The sequence below is a fragment of the Anabas testudineus genome, chromosome 24 (assembly GCF_900324465.2).
Source record: "Anabas testudineus chromosome 24, fAnaTes1.2, whole genome shotgun sequence".
NCBI lineage: Eukaryota > Metazoa > Chordata > Actinopteri > Anabantiformes > Anabantidae > Anabas > Anabas testudineus.
In genome coordinates, this window is record NC_046632.1 from 4,545,038 (window position 1) to 4,562,925 (window position 17,888).

General features: G+C 41.3%; 1 protein-coding gene across 1 annotated transcript in view; it reads left to right on the plus strand.

Moving 5' to 3' along the window:
• The first annotated feature begins 1,140 nt into the window (after positions 1–1,140).
• flrt2 (fibronectin leucine rich transmembrane protein 2) overlaps positions 1,141–17,888 on the plus strand; it is a 36,559-nt gene continuing 19,811 nt past the window's right edge. The window contains exon 1 of the mRNA XM_026341362.1: positions 1,141–1,535. The gene's annotated coding sequence lies outside the window, so the exon portion shown is untranslated. The remainder of the gene's footprint in view (positions 1,536–17,888) is intronic.

Here is a 17,888-nt window from a genome sequence, read left to right on the forward strand (position 1 = left end):
CATGGTCAGTAGTTTCTATTGGAAGGACGTGCATTCCTAATTAAGACTGTTAGTGTGCTTAACACTTGTCTGACACCTTCACAACTCACATTCAGCTGCCAATTTTTTTAAATCCACCTAACTAAAATGAATACACTGTAACATAAAAGCCACGCGATAAACCCTCCCTTCTTAAAGTTTACGGTGTTACGTTGGCTCTAAACCCTTTAAACGGTGGGCTGATTCGCCCCAACTGTTATTTTGTTCAGTGGTATTTGGGAAAAAAACATTTTGCAAAAACAATGAAATAAGCAGCTCAAATAAAACTCCTACACTGAGGGAGTCTCACTTTTGCATTTGTAGCCATACCCTACTTTGCCCCTTCCCAGCTCAAGTATCATTGTGAAACTTTCCTTGCAAACAGCCATATTACTCACGAACAAGCTTCACTTACTCTCGTCCTTGATACATTCTCGCCTTTATTTTGTCTTTCGTTGCATTTTGTTCTACTGCAACATGAGCATTTAGTTGCTGTTTCGCTATTGTAAAGTATCCATCGTACTAAATGGACACAAGCTAAAGTATTTTACTCCTGTGACTGTGGTCGCCCTTCCTTAGTAATGTTTTTCATATGTCTGAACAAAGACTGCGAAGACTAAAAATGTGAAAACAGCAGCTCCACAAAGCTTTTAGCTCCCCGAGGAACACGTCCTACTCAAGTGAGCAATAAATCTGGCACTTAGGAAACGTTGTCCCTGTGTGTGTGTGTGTGTATCTGAGCGTGTAAATGTACTCAGTGTCCTCAAGTCCATAGCCTCCAGAGCTGTCAAATGATGCCTGGCCCCGCAACATCCGTAACCTGTGACCCCTGTAACTCCTGTTTTGTTCTCGCCACTCCATTCCCCTCAGATATTCCCCCACTGGAACTCCCCCAGATGACAGACACCGCTCTCCTCTCTGTTTCTCCGCACAACTCCGGTAGCCTTTGACCTCCCCAGCACCTCTGCCTCTCTGCGCTGCTGCCCTCACATTCCAGTAAAGGCGCTGAAACCTGAGCCTGCGGTGAGCTCATCGCCGGGCCACGGAATCAAGAGTTAAATGATACCAAAAAAAAAAAAAAAGAAAGAAAGAGAAAGAGGGAGAAGAGAAACAGAGAGAGAAGAGAAAGGGGAGAGGCAGTCGTTGGTGCAGGACAGGTCTGGAACTGGTTCTGTGTGTCTGCTTGCCGGGGCTCCTCAGGGGTTAAGTTACACCAGAGAAAACGAGGGGGAAAGAGGAAGAAGAAACTGTTGGCGTCTTTGGATTCTCTCTTCTTTTGTCTGTCTTGTTTTCCTCCTCTTGCCGGCTCTCCGTGGCCTGACTGACTGGTGCCTGCAGTTTCCTCTTGACACACTGCTGCGATCCTCTCTTTCAAGTTAACGAGCCCCGTCGGCCCAGTCCTAGCGTCTGGGAGCCGGACTGCGATGTGAGTGTAAGGCTGTGAGGTCGCACCCTCCGCTCTGTCTGTGTCTCCGTTCTTGTCTGACCCTGCCGTGACCACCAAGTGTCCAAAGATGGTAAGTGTCCCTCTTTAAATCGTCTGCCAGTGTCTGACAGTCTATACTTGTGGGGCTCTGTTTAAAGTATTAAAAAAGAGACAAAGAAATGACCTCTACTGGAGAAATATTGTTACCCTTGTATCACATCTCAGAATCTTTGTGGTTCAAGTCTCAAATTGTGATGAGCACCATTAAGATGCTTAATCACTGCAAACATAATTAAACCAATTAGTGTCTCTCTCAAGCGAGGTTTGGAGTCGGAGTCAGAGTAAGTTAGAGAAAGGTGCTTTTAGCCACCGGCTTCTCCAGCTTAAAGCAAAAATGAACTTTTAAAACTTTTAAGAGTGCCATTAGATAAACCTTCCATCCATGCATTATTCATGGCTGCCGTGTTTCTTTCTAGTTCACTGGCTGTTGTTCACCGGTCTCCCCCTGACCCCTGTGCACTTGTCTTGTCGACCTCCGGGTTGACAAACCCGTCTGAAGCACAGTTTTAAACAGGGTTGATGATTTTAATGGGTGCCCTACAGGAGACACTAAATAAAAAGGTTGAGTACACATTTTCTCTTGCAAAGCATAATAAGGGTGCATTTACATCCTCTCTCTCTCTGAAGTTGTTTTAAAAAAAATGTAGCGTAAGGGCCAGTTTACATTCTCAAATCTGCCACCTGCTCTCACTATTCTAGCAGAAAGCCATTTAAAATAATTGTGAGCGTTTCCAGCTTTAACTTACAAGAACACTAACAATTATCTCTAACATCTATTGCTACAGTCTCATTATTTAAATGGGTGTGAAGTGCTCCATCTCTCCTAACAGGTAAACACGCCACGCTTCTTGGGATATAATGGTATCTCTATGATCAAAAGCTTTTTTAATATTTTTTTAGCCAGTGAAAGCTGCCCCGAATGCACTCAATTTACACATTTGCTTTATTAAGAGGTTTTGCTTAACAGGCCGCCAGCACGCCAAAATCCACACCATGACTGTCAGTACATGTGATTAATGAGTAAACATTAGCTACAATAACAGCGTATACCTCACCAGCATCCACGTGTAACCTCTAACACTGACTTATCGTAATAAAATCAGTTATTCTGTATTTTACAGCAGCACCAGGGGTATTTTTTCCTCCCCCCACATAGCTACAGTAGCTGCAAAAGATGCAATTATTGAATAGATTGAGGTCACCTTCCATCACCTCACTCATCAGCGGTCACATTTTTTTATGTATTTCAGTTTATATTAAAGTGGATGTTTGGTAACACAGTGTAAAAGTTGATATTGTTACAGAGCTCCTTTTTTCATTACACTTTCAGTGAATTTCAAGCTAAATTCCTTCAAGTTTGTTCACTTCTCATCGATCAATTCATCCATCCAACATTTAATGAACTAACTACTGTCTTTTAATCTTGTAGTTTATTTGATACTTTCAGTTTCAACTACCTTTAGATAAATATTCAGCAATTATCTAATCATTTTATGTACTTTATTACTTTTAAATGCATAATTCGTTTCAACTATTTAGCCATTACCTTTACTACATATTCTGTGTTAGCGGACTATTTAAACTTTACTGCTTTGCCTTCTCTTATGCTAAACAGCATCATTCTAGGTAACTAGCAGATTTGCTTTTATGTGGTAGGAGGTGTGTACTGTGCATTCAGGTAATTGTAACCAGTAAATCACTACATTACAAGTGAAAAGTATTATCAAGTACTCAACTTGAGTTCTAGTTAATTTTGTTCTAGTTAAAAACTATTAAGGATATTTTTCCTGCTATTTAAATAAAAATTTAAAAAAGGTCAAATTTACCCAGTTACCAAACTAGAAAAAAATGAATAGGCTATGAAAAGTAACATGTATACAACTCTCTGTAGTTCTCAAATAAATGCAGTGGAGTTAAAATCTAAATGATGACACTAACTGAGAAACTGAGATGACATTTCCACGCATCATCATTCATGCGTCAGTTCTGAAAATGTGTCACTAATGTGTCAGTGAATGTGACAGCTCATCACGTAGCTTTTGAGTGCTGAAAGTGAGCTTTTTCACCTCTGATTGCTTTAGGGGACAGACAGGTAAAACTAGTTTATATGGAAGCACATAAATGAGCATATTTGACAGCTGGAATGTGCTTTTGTGCAGCACATTAAAACCTCTGTCCATTTTAAGTCACTTAGTTGTGACAGCTGAAATCGTCTGACATAATACTGACTTACATCATGTCTCTATATTTTCAACTTTTATGAAAACAATGAATTAGAATTTAAAAAAAAGTGCTGCGTCTGTTTTTTGTTGTTTTCTGGTAGAATTTCTGTCTTTACTTATTTAGTTATTAAACTGTCCTTTTAAATCCCAATCTCCTTTAAGCGCACTCACAGTACAATAAAAGTCATTGGCATCCTGAAAGGGTACTGAATTAATTCTCAACAAGGATTACTATGGAGTCAGCTGACCACAGCAGCCAACTGAAGGCATGAATCAGACGTTGTCTGGCACTGGACATGGCCCGAGGCCACAGCTCAGATATGCAGTGAGGGAGCAGAGGGAAGAGGGCTAAAAAGAGAGCGTGAGGAGAGCATTGAGAAAGAGTAAGGAGGGGGAGGGAGGAGGAGAGAGGGCGAGCAGACCATAGACTGGTTCTCTGGCCAAATGGGAGATCCAGCACAAGGAGAAGCTTGTTCTTGTGCTGCCTCGCTGTTCTCTGGGCATGTAGCAGGAGGACACGGCCTCTCTTGGATGAAAGAAAAATAGAGCCAAATACCAGAGGATAATGTGATTATAGGTAAGTCGGAGAATGAAGGTTAATTGGAGTTAAGTGTCTATAAAAAAACGACTCTGTGTATACACATCCAAAAGTCAATTTACATTCTGGCAGTATGGATCGAATTAGTGCTGACTTTTAAATAAACACATAACTCAATAATTCGCAAAGAATGCATATTGCAAATGTATATTTTCTGAAGATAATACCTCGGCATTCAAGGTCTATTCAAATGGCTTAGACGTGTCATTAGAATACCATAAAAAAACAACCTGCTCTAAGTGTCTCACCTGTGCTTCGAAGTCAAACACTGCAATTTAGTGCCACCTATATAATATCCATTTCTCCTATAGTGCTTTTCGCCAAACACTCATAATCCTCCAGTCATGACCACCCATGTATATGTAGGATGTGTCAATCAGAGAGACAAACTGCCGTTGAAAAGGCAAAATCTTTTCAAGCAGTGCCACAGTAAATGTATGTACAATATATATATATATAGAGAGAGAGAGAGAGAGAAGGAAAGAGAGAGAGAGGATGCATTGGTCAACATTTACTTAATGTGACCTGTTCTTTACAGATTTATATAAATGGAAACATCTTTGATTGCTGCAATGTTCTGAAAAGCCCTGTAAATCAAAGGACTTATGATGCAGAAACCGCGTAAACATTCAGAACAGCCATTTAAATCCGGCTTGTGTGCTCCTCTCTGTATGGAGCAGACCCAGGACCTGCCACACTGTAAATAACCAATTTAATTATTATGCTGGCAAGCAATTAGGATGGAATTGAAATGTGCTCCATCGCAGGGTAAGCAGTAGAAAACAGGAGCCTGAAAAAGCAGCTAAACAGTAGTCAGGAAGCCTAAAATACAATCTGGGTCATGTTTATGTTCAAATATGTTACCATGGATGTAGAGAGGTGGATACAATGTACAGTGCAGCTACAAGTGGGCCTCTGTGGGCTTCTTCAGCTCCCACTGAGTCAGTCCTCCTTTAGCTGAGCTGATTTAGCGCATCCACTTTTGAGACTTCGACTGGCCGACTCACTTCCACTCACTTCCTGTTGGCTGCGTGAACGGTCACACAACTTTTCTAAGTGTAATTGGACAGAACTGATCCAATTTGGTTGCTTCGTGAAGCTTCACAAAGATTTGTTGGCCAGCGTGCGCACCAGGTTCCAATATCGAGCGTGGCCCCTACGTCAAAATAACGTTGTGTGGTGACTTGAGTTGGACTCCACTTGCACAGACGCTGCTAATGACTCAGTAGATGTGTGAATAAAAACAAGCAGTGCTGGTAGGAAGGAAGGACTTCTAACACTAGGAGGCCTGGCTAACAAGCTTCTACTTTCTTGAGTTGGGCACAGCTTTCTAGGTTCCACAGCAAAATGGGTCCTTCAACATGTTTCAGTGTAGACTATGTAGTCAGTTGTGCACCATGGTTGACAGTGCGTGCCCTACTGTAGCAATACCGTTCCTCAAATGTCACTGAACAGCTGCCATGGGAAACACACACCTAGAGATTTGAAGCTTGGATATTTCCACAAACATAATATATCAAAATGCATTCTGAGAAAAATGTGGAATCAGTTACAGCATCATTTTTGGAATGACTTTTTATGTTTTAAGTAGCTCGTGCATTATAAAATTTGAATATACTCTATGATGTTGTCAGGAAAATGGAAACACCTTTCTCCTATTTAGTCATGTAAAGCGCTGGGTACGATCGGGAAAGCCAACACAAGTTTTACGGCCTGTAAGCAGGGCCGTTCTTGTTTGGTTTGGAGCCTTCTGAAAGCAGCCAAAAAAGCATCTGCAAACGCCAGCTAAAGCAGCTGCCAGCAGGCGTTACAGCACACAACACAGAGGCCCACTCCCTGACTTTCTGCTTTAACCACACTGAACTTTTAGCAGGCTTCGGGCCGATGACGCATTTCGGTCTTAAGAGCACAACCCCCCCCACCCCCACCATCACGTCCTCCCTTTATCTTACATTTTATGTTCACACCTCATAAAAGACGCACTTTGTTGCTCAAAGCTGACTTGAAGCACTGAAATCGTCATTTACAAGAGATGCTGCATTTGGAGCTCTCGGTGTTAGTTTCATTTCATGCTCCTTTCTAGTTCCATCGGATCTCAGATGGACATTTGACAGATATAGTAACTTTTCTGATTAAGATCCCAACCTCACGTTTTTGTAGCAGTTTCTTTTTACGCTAGATCAAAATTAATCCAATTTGGCAAAAGCATCTGGTTGCAAACGACAACAGAGGATTCAGGAAGTGGCTGATTGTTAATATTGTTGATCTTACCAGAAGATTAAGACAAAGATAGTTAGGGTTGGGGTAATAACTTTGAACAGTTGTTGAGTGTTCAAGTTGATAAGGCCCAGAAATAGGAACTAAAATGAAAAGATGTACTTGTAGGAAAAGTTGAAACATCAGATTTGTCTGTTCATAGACAAATATCTAGACAAATCTCTCTCTTCTACCCCTCTGGCATTTTAATTTAGACATAGCTGTCGTATTTATGCTATTTTAACATTGTTGCACTGATACAACAAGGTACTGTTTCACCACCGTCTGGGTTTCTGTGCTGTGTGGTCACGGCCAGATGTGATGTCACCATCGTGCGGTCTGTGTTATGCTTTGCGAGTGACGTAAAGGGCATTTTTCAATTTGATTTAAGTGGCTATGGCTAAGTCATTTAAAATTTGATTGGAATCAGATTTCCAACCACCTACAGTACTCTGGGTTTCTTCCCATCCACACTAGATAAAAGCAATCTGATTGCATTGTGGATATGGCAAAAATCAGATTAAGGCTGCCAGTCTGAACAAAACCAAACGTCTGTCATTACCCAGATTCTCTGGGTTTTTTCTTTTTCCTCTGTGTAGCTGTCTTCAAGCTTTGCTTCACTCTCCTCTCAACCTTCAGACGCTGTGACATCATCCCCGAGTTTTGTTGTAGCAATACCCAAACTTATGACTCAGAGATGCGGGTTGGATCAACACTCCAGTCAACACAATACACGAGCAACTTTCCAAATTTCACACCACAGAGCCATTATGCAACTCCCCGGACCTCTTGTTATTGCTCACCTTAAAAGTTTTTCTTTATTACATCGTCTCACCCATAATAAAACCCACAACATAATATCATGATATGAAATAATCCTTTCATATGGGAACAAATTTAATCATTTTGCTTTATATGTACTCTTTAATACCAGCTGATCCATGATTCATTCTCAATAACACTGTTCTGAACATGTCTATTCCGACTGAGGCTTCCCAACCTAGTTCATACCGGCTTCCTGCTTTAAGTCACACAGACTCAGCTGACACCCAGGCTTTGACAGCACTCCTATAATCCTTTCGCCTGTCTACCTAGATTGTTTTTGTTTCCCATCTATGTGTTTCCTTTTCCTGCTTGTTTATCGTACGTCCCCGTGTTGAGTGGACGTTCTTCTCTTCTGGCACTCTACACCATTATTTTCCTATTTTGCATATCGCTTGCTGAGTTAGCTCACGTTGTCAGCTGCCTGCTGAGTGATACATTCCCCTCCATCTCAAAAGCTTCATAGTAATTGCTGGGTAATTGTTTGTCCAATAATGTATTGTGCGAAAGCCCAGTCTCTCATTATGTCAAAAAACAAATATATATATATTTTTATACATATGAGATCTCTGCCTGGTGGCAAGATATTGTCACATGTAAAACCCCCCAATTATTCAAATAAAGTGGAATGCATTGAAACAAGGAGGAATAATCTCTCCCAGGTGGTGTACAGTTTTCACTTTGTTTTAAGAAAAATAAGCTTTCTTGACTGAATACAGCCTCTGGCAAACATCCAGCTCAGCCACATTCCACTTTCACACGACCTTCTCCCAGACCTGGCCCGGAGCAAGAGCCACACCATCCGTCCCTGAACGCACCTCAGTTTGACTGGCCTAGATAATTCAAGGCCTGCTTATCTTTTTTTTTTTTTTTTTTTGTCTGCCGCCTCCTCCTACTCCTCACTGTTTTTCAGTTTGATTCAACTCCAGAGATGCAATTGCCTTGTAAATTTAATTTATGTGTACTTACAGCTTTGTTTTACAAGGACAGCCACGTTTTCTCTCTCTAACACTGGAAGCTTTTGAAACGTATCACAGTGTTGAGGATGTGTCAGGCGGTTTTTTGATCTGTCTGTAGCCGGCTTGTGCAATATAGATTTTACAGGTTTAATGTTGTAATGCAATGAAACACTCTACTGCTGAAATAAGAGGTGGCTCTTTTAATTGATTTGTTGCTCAAAGTGTATACTGCCAGGTCCATTCTAGACAAATTATAATAAAAAAGACAGGATATGTAAGGAAATAGTAGAAAGGTATGCTGGTTCCCATTCATTTAGGGTCCATGAGTTTCACCACACACATTCAAGGTCTTGCCTATGTTATCACAACTTGTGCAGGTCCACAGTTGCCAGTCCCTTAGAAATACCTGTAGTCACAGATTGCAGATTTTTGGGCTTGAATTGAAGCAGAACCTCCTAGTTTATCCTATTGTTGGATCTGTTCTCTCTACCCATGCATTTTCCCATTCAAATCAAAACAAAGCAGAATCGCACCGTTGATCGCCCATCCACCATGAAGCTTCCAGTTAGTTCCATGGATGTATTATAACACTCGGGAGACTTTTAGGAGTAGTTGTTTAACAATGCCACTAAATAAGTGGGTGAAATTCAGAATAAAAACTATAGTATAACGAGCGGGAGAAAGAGAGTTGATTAAAAGATTGGATATCTAAGATGCTTATTTTGGGATTGTTGCTCTCACAAGATCTGATAACAGTGGGAAGGACTAAGTGAAAGTGAACTTTTCAAATCTAAACTGAGACAAGAAGCTTTTACGCATATAATTATGTGTAAAAGATATTCTAATTAGGGGTTCAGTTATTGAACAAAGGATTAGGTTGATGTTTTAACAAACACAACTCCAGCTTACCTAGTTAGCAGTTCTCTGGCTTAGCTACATAAAATAAAATTCACAGACTTCGACTTCTCAAATGCGACCAACTGCTGTTTATATATTCTATTTTACTATTTCTATTTTACACGCCTGTAATCTTAGTTCTATTTTTCAGGGCAGAAAACGGGCGATCTGAAAATATCACGTCTTTCAGATTATATGATTTAGCAAAAACATTATCAGTAGATTACTAGAAAATGGCAAAAGACCATTATTTGCACCCTGACTGCACCAGCAGCCCTCCATCTACTAAAAAGCTCCTAGACTCCGTTTTTATTTATTTATTTCTTTGAATAACAGAAGAAAGCTGTGAAGCTAGCCTCTAAAACAGGAAATGGAATTGGCTTTTGCAAATGATGGTGTGTGTGTGTGCGTGTTTGTATTAAGGAGTCAGAGAGACAGTGCAATGCAGCACTTTAATATCCCCAATAACGCTGGAGAGACGGGGCATCTGCTTGAGAATCCCACATCAAACGAGGCGGCATGTCAGCGGAGGGTTATGCATATATTGCCCTTGTTCTTCTCTTCTAACAGGAACAGGCGGGTGCACAAGGAGAGCTGATGATTGGAAGGAGATATTGTTTTGATCAAGACTATAAAGTTAGGACAGAAGGAACCAAGCAGAAATATGATACACGAGTAAACACGAACACAGTCGAAGCAACAAAACAGAAAAGCAAATCAATTACGTTATCAAGGTTTGGTTGCTCTGTGGTGGTGCAGGCGGGGATCTTGTTTTCCTATGAGGGCATCTGGAGGAGATCAGGGTCCAACCTGACACTGAAGCCCTGCTGAAACATGACTCAGGGATGAATAGAGGCTTTTAGACCCGTGTCTGAATCCCCATATGTTGTGCTGCTATTCTTTATTTGTCTGTCACCCAATAAAACACGCGCAGCGTTATCTGATACCCACACGCTCCGCGAGCAAACAAGGTTCTGCCAATCTCATCCATCTCACTCCCTCTTTTTATTTCTTTATTGGTGCTTTCCACCAGAGATGTTTATTATCTTGCGAGAAAGCAAAAAGATAAATACATAAAAGAAATGAAAGCAAAAAAATAAGATTTGTCTCAGAAAAACAAGATGTCACTTACAATATTATTCATTTCAAATCAGCTGTCAGGCTATTCACGACTGTAAGATAATGCAATTTGTGAGGCCTGTTTTTCTCTTGTAAAAGCAGTGAACTGGTGCCGGATGGAGCGCAGAACATGGAGTGTGAGGGAATGTAACAGAATAACACGAGTTTCGGCCCAGCCGAGACCAAATTACCTGCAAAAAGCAGTCCGTATTCAGAGCTGTTGTTTTCATACAGTCTACATCGCTGCGGGTTGGACTCTTATTAGATTCAGCCTGCCTTTCCACTTGTGGCTCAGACGAGGCCCTCCGACAGCCTTTATCCAGTTACGTCTGGGCCCCCAACCCTCCGGGGAGCTCACATTTGCCCCTTCATTGTCGGGGCAGAGGGGAACTAATGCATGTCACCGATTCCACCTGCAGTTAGAGCAAACAGAGCTGACCGCCACTCAGCTGGGCACTAATGCAGCAGAAAAAGAGGAAAGGTTAGAGCATTAGGGCTGCATTACTACGTCGACTGACCCACATCACTTACTGTAGCTGAGGGATACGTGTAAACATAGATTTAGACATGTAAGGACTTTTTTTTGGCTGCTTTATGCTGCACTTTCACATCCATATTTCTCTGTGAAAGCTGTTTTGTTGCTTCCATAATTGCCAGACTCGATGCTGTGGCTGTTGTCAATTGTATTTTTATTTCTTTTTTTGTGGGAGAAAATATGCAAGCTGAGGTAACAACTCCACACGTTAACGTCGGGGTATGTCTGCTGGTGCACGTGCCCAGCCTAACAAACATTTTCTGTGGCCCTGAGAATGCATGAGAGAGAGAGAGAGAGGTCCCCCAATCGTACATTGTTTCCATTTCTTCAACTATTCAAAGGCAATACTATATGGCGCTGTTCTCTTTGAGAGCGTGCTACTGTCCCTGCACGGGTTTCAATTTCGTCCCCCTCAGCACATCAGCGACGCAATTGCTTCCTACTGCAATTTATTATGGGCAAATTGAAAGATTCCAAGGTGTGAGTCAGTTTGTGTTGGCTCTAGATGTGCAGGCTGGTTACTTACACTGCTTGTCTTGGGGTTTTTTTTTTTTTGCATGGCCAGAACTCCATGTGCATTTGTGAAAGATGTAGTTATTTTAACCAAGTCCTCAGGAAACAGACAGAGGAAAAAAAAATATATAAATTTCCGCTTTTTCTAAGCAAAGAGGGGAGACGGCAGTGGTCCCATTAGTTGACCCCCAAGTGAGCTCTCTGGAGGCATATATATTTACCAATGTTAAAGTGTAGGAATACGCGTTGGGCAGCATCAAAGCACAGCACCAGTGCAGCTGATAGTTTGTGGCGACGGGCTGCGAGACATAGCACTCTCTCCGCCATCACTGCCGTGGAGCCCTCACATCATCTATTTATAATCAATTTTCCATCCCGAAACACGCTGCATATCTGTCTCCCATATGGTGCCGAGGAAAGACTCGGGGATCGGACGGGTGGGGAGGACATCGAGGAGAGAGGAGGAGAAACAGGGAGCCGTATTGCTAACAGAGGGGAGAAATGATGACTACAGGGACTGTTCGCATAAATGGACCCAGACGTGTAAAAGTAACAGCGGTTTTAGTGAGACCTCAGAGCTCGGATGAGGAATAAAAGCATTCACGACTGGGTCATACTTCAGAACAGTCCACTTTTAAATTAGCTAGCAAACTGTGTAAAGCCACATCATTATTTGCAGCAAAATAGCCTTGTTTACAAGCACAAATATAACCAGCCATTGTTGCTGCCTGCATCCTCTCTGCATTTAGCATCAGAGGACTTTTTACACCCTGATTGCTGCAGCTATTGTTTTACACATTTCTGTGAGTGTATTAGAAACGCAGTCATGAGTGGAATTTGTTTTGCTTTGGTTTAAATGTCAAAGGAGCCACTCTGTCAATGGAAGAGCGTTGCTGAGACATGCGCGTCTCAGAAATGTAGCTGTGTGGGAGTGTGTGTGAGTGTGTGTGTGAGTGTATCGACTCCCTTCCTGAAAGGATGAGCTGCAGCATTCTTAATGGAGGTGATGAACCCGTGTTGCAATGACATTCTTTTTACGTGTGAGTTTCTGTGTTTTGTCTCTGCCACGCAGATATGGGAAAGGAAATGGAGTTTAGCTCCGTCGCGTTACTGCTACAGGAAAATATGAGCACAAACACAATAGGGGTCAAGTGCTCTTCTTTTTTCCCCCCTGCATCCTGATACCTCGCACCCATTCAGGGATACAAGGATGATATTCACGGCCTTGCGGAGCCACTTTACACCCACCTTGCCAGCGGCAACAGTAATAAGGCTGGAGGAGTAATCGCTCTCAGAAATGACGCAGGTCAAATCAAATGAATAATGAAACTGACCTGTTTTTGCTAATCTCACTCCAGTTTTACCGACACCATCAGACATGATGTTGTCCACAGTGGCATTACTGCGCAAGGCTTGTAGCATTTATTAAATGCTAAAGGAGCAGTCTGTGATTGTGCTTTTGACTGAAGCTTTATTGCTATTAATGTTTTACAAATTTTGATTTTAGCGAATTAAACAACTGAAGAGCTTAAACTTTCCTTATTAATTTACTATTTGACTCATAAAAAGTTGTAGTCATGAACTATTGTGAGAGTCTTTTTCATGCAAAAACTAATAGCTCCAGCTTCTCAAATAATAGGAATTGATGCTTTTGATGAAGATGAATCCATGATCAAAATGATCATTAGCTGTAGTCCTGTAGTTAAAATTAGCTCCAAATTCACATCACCATGAAAACTCTTACACCATAGTGCATACGTAACAATATTATCTCAAGGTTCATCATGTAAAATGGGACATTCTTCTGATCTGAGGACTATTATTATTATTATTATTATTATTATTATTATTATTATTATTATTATTATTATTATTATATTATTACTATTATTGAGTACAATTATTACAAGTACATTTTCTCACACTTCACTACTACTGGGTTGTATTAGTACTTTTACTTATGTGAAAGCTCTGAATACTTCTCCCAGCACAGTCCTAATGATAGTTTATACAGGGCGGACAATGGTAAAGTAAAAGAAACAATTTCAGTAAAACCAAGAAAAGGCCTACAGCATGTTTCGGAGAAAAAACGTGTGAATGTTGCAATCGAAACATTTGAAACAGCTGAAAAAGATTTAGTTTTAGTTGAAATGACAGTTCAAAATGACAGTTCATAATAAAGTGCTGAGAGAAGTTGACTTGAAGTTTCAGTTCGAGTATCAAATGAAGTGTAAGTGCTGAATAAATTTAAAGAGTGGGAAAAAAAGCTGAAAGTGTAAGTGATAAATTGGACTCGAACGCCGGCATAAACACTGGAATATGCTGGAACAGTTGTGTCACTTGGAAAAGCTGAAGGTTTCCTTGCTAAAAGGTGAAGACTTGACAGGGTTCGAATCGTCTGCTGAGCTGAACATGAAAAACGAGTTGAGTTGGAGTGTAATCACCAAAACAAGAATGAAATCATGATGAAAACTATAAATAAAAGAAAGGAAAGTTATATATTGGAATAATTCTTACTAAAAATATGGATATTGTACAGCTCAAATATACATTATAAAATAGCAAAACCTATGAAATAAAAGTAAACCAGTAAATACTCTAATTATATTCAATCACTCAAGTCAGCAGGAGGAATGATAACTATGATTGAATAGGCAGCTAATATGAAAATAAACTCAGAAAGAACGGCAATTCATCAGAGTACTGGACACATCTGATTGATTGACAAGTGATCTCCAGAGGATTACATTGCAAAAACACAGGATTAACTTCAAAGTCCGGACTAAATACAAATGTTACTACAAAAAAAAAAAAATGCTTTAAAAGATTTTCACCAGGATTTTCCATTTGTGCTGTCAATACAAAACCACAGCACATCATTAGAAACCGAGCGTAACTTTCAGCAGGAGACCAAAACAAACAACAGACAGGTCTGTGATGGTGGGAAAGAGAACAAAATGAATCGAGGAGGAAATGGTTATGCAGTATTGTAAAAAGAATAATTATGGATACAAAAATCAGTCTTGTTTAAAGAGTCACTGAGTCACAGTTACAGCAGTGAACCAGTCAGAATTAAACCACCTACCTTCTTTGTTGCTCCTAAAAAATATTTCAGACAGGTAAAAAGCTTGGAGGTTAGCTGCAGAACAGCTTCATCACTAATTAGTCAGTTAAAGGAGATAATTAATATTTTGCTACTTGTTTTTTCGTGGAATGCATTTGCATTAACGCGAGTGAACTACATTGACATAGTATTTTTTTGCGCTCTCTCTTATCACTATACAGTAGGTTTTAGTTCAAAACATAAACAGTAATAAACATGATCGGTCTTATTAAATTGGAAAATGTATTAGGCTACACTTCAGCCCACTGACATGTTCTTTTATTCAGAGAGATGAGTTGAGTGTGAAAGAAAAAAAAAAAAGACTCAAATCAGCATGGACTCCATCTGCTAACACTCGGCATGACCGGGCTTCCTGAACTCAGAGGCCTCCCACGCTCTGTCTGTACTCTAGAATTATGTGATTGGTTGATGAGTAGTTGTGTCGAGTTCCTTGGTCCTTGGCGAGAGGCCTTGGGCACCACTGGAAGTCTCGGAGTGCAGAGTCATTAGAAATCCCTCATTCTCACTCCACTGTGTAAACGGTGCAGTGGCCTCCATCTGAACGAGCCCCGAGGAAGGATCACCTCCGTTTGGGCTGAAATTGGATCGCGCACAAAGGAGGGGAGCCGTGGGAGCTGAGCAAGGTGTGTGTGTGGGTGTGTGTGTGTGTGTGTGTGTTGGTGGGAGGCTATATGTTCATACTTATTGACTCGGCTACAAAGATCCATAGCTGTTCCGAAGCAGAATAAGGTTCGGGGAGTTTTTGCCTATAAAAGTGCTACAGGCTTTAAAAGAGTGAGCCTTGAATTGGAAATACACTTAACCCTGCATCCTCGCATCGGTTTTATGGGTTTCTTTGTTTGCCTTATGTAGTAGCTCCCTGGACGCAACTCTAATATCCATACTGTTAGCTTAGAATTTAAATGTAATTTGAAAGGGCAGGACTTAATGGGCTCCACCTGCAGAATGAATTCAAATACATTACATTTAGCAGACACTTTTATCCAAAGTGACTTACAAGGCCAAAGCAGGGTAAGCGTAAGGAGGTCTTGCCCAAGGTGCCACAGCTGGGATACAAACCCCAAGCTCCCACATGGAGGGCAGCAATCTTACCATTACACTATCCAGCAACTTAATTTAACTTAATATCAGACATCAGAACTGAAGCAAATGTGACCTGAACATGAACTTAATAATAAGATATACTTAATAATAAGTATCTAAATAATCTCCTTGGGGAATTGCTTGAGGACAGATCTGTTGAAGCACCAAGAGTTTGAAGTTCAGGGTCTTTGGACACTTCAAAGAAGTGAACTGGGAGTTATGTCACCAACCTTGAAGTTTATAGACAACTTCCCTTCAGTCACCCAAGTTACTATTCTATACATTATATTGACAATAACTCACAGTTTTTACATCATGTCCTTACAGGACTGCCGACCTAGAGGACTAAACAAGACATTGGTTCGCTGCCTGTTACATTCCAAATTCCAGATTCAGTGCTAAGAGTGTGCATTACCTCGCCTTCACACAGACATGTACTCTTTGTTTAGTGCTGTGACACATGGGGTGAGTAATGCAGCATTTGGCCTTGGTGCTACCAGAGAGTGAGAGCTGTGCTGTATTTCATGCATGCTGCGTACAGTATGCATGACCGAAGGGGTTTAATAGCGAAGAAGTGAAGAAGACCGTGTATAAGAGGAAAAAAACAGTTCGAGAAGAGAGAGACAGAGAGAGAAAGAGATACCTATGGCCATGTTGAGAGATGATCAGGGCAGGGGAGAGGAGGGGAGGGGAGGGCTGGCCACTGCACCGCGTTTGCTCTGCTGTACACCACAGTCTGTGTGAGCAGCAGCCAAGGAAGTGACAGATCTGTCCTCTCCTCCTGCTTTCACCCCTATTACTCCTATCACCCATTACCATCAGTGATCTCAGGCTTTATGTTTTGTCAGCCTATTTCCCTCGCTCCTGTGTTTACCTCTCCCATTCACTTTATCACAGGTACAGCTGCATCTACACACCTCTCTATATCTACCTAAAATAGCTCAATAAATCTATGTATGTATATGTTGTAAATCAGATCCTTCTACATTTGGCTTAAACAGCACCGACCCTGAGCAGCAGCATGATGTTAAAACTGCACCATTCGGTATTTTTCACCACATGTAATGTGAAGGGTCTCACTCACAGTGACTAACCAGACAAGTGTCCCCTGACTCTGCAGCTCCTCATCGGTTTTGCATAGCACTTTTCTATTATTTAGCTCCTTATTTTGTTTCTCTGGCCTGAAACTTTTCTGTTCCAGTTCCCCCTTCGCTCCTCTCATTAACATCGTTCCCAGTAGCAGCAGCAGCAGCAGCAGCAGCAGCTGTCGACAGTGGCAAAAAAAAAAACTCTGAAATCTTTGTCTATACTACCTGCCCGGCACCAAACAGCAGACAGACGAGGTTAGCTACTAGCTGGTGAACAAAGTGGAGAGTTTGGCACCTAAAGAGGCAGATATTTCCCTCAACAGTTGGTGGAGATTAAAGCGCTAAAAGGAGAGTGGAAATTGGATTGGACCTCGGTTTGGTAGCCAGAAACACAACTCTAGATAAATGTCTGAAGTCTGCTGGATGTAGCTTTTACCATATACAGTAACAGTTTCAACGGGTGGTAATATTGTGTTTACATCTCCTTACACTGATCCTGTATGTCTAAAAACCAATGAATATACAATAGGTTTAAGGGAAAACCTCTTTGTGGGATTGCATCAATGGGATGGACGTAGAGAAAACACATATGCACAACACACCTCAACACAACTATGATCAAATATGACACTAAACGTTTGGTGTCTACTATCTATGAAACATAGCTCATGAGATAGTGATGAGGAGGGCAGAGTATACCAGCCTACCAAGACCCCCACCACACCTGGCATAGTGGGGGGTGTCTACACAAATAGACTCTCCAGCATGTTCCCCGTCTCTCTCCTGTCCCTTTATTGCACAATTCCTCCTGATTGAAAGATTCATAATAACAAGCAGAGCAGTGTGTGTGTGTGTGAGAGAGAGAGACAGAGCCTCTGTTGGCCTCTGAGTCCAGTTTATTTGCTTGTCTGCCTGTCAGTGAACCTTTTAGTCAATGAGTGTGTTTACATTTACGTGTGTTTGTCCGTCAGTCGATTGTGTGTAGATGTGTGTCTGTCTGGGAGTTTATTGGAATCTTTGATGTTTGCATTTCTGTCTGTCTCCAGTATGCGGGTCTGTTGATGCTGCACTGTGTGTCTGCGCGAGTGTGTGTGTACATCAGGAATAAAGCAGCCCATTGATAAGAACAAGTTCTTCTTGTTAACGTATCAGTAGAGCTGGACCTGAG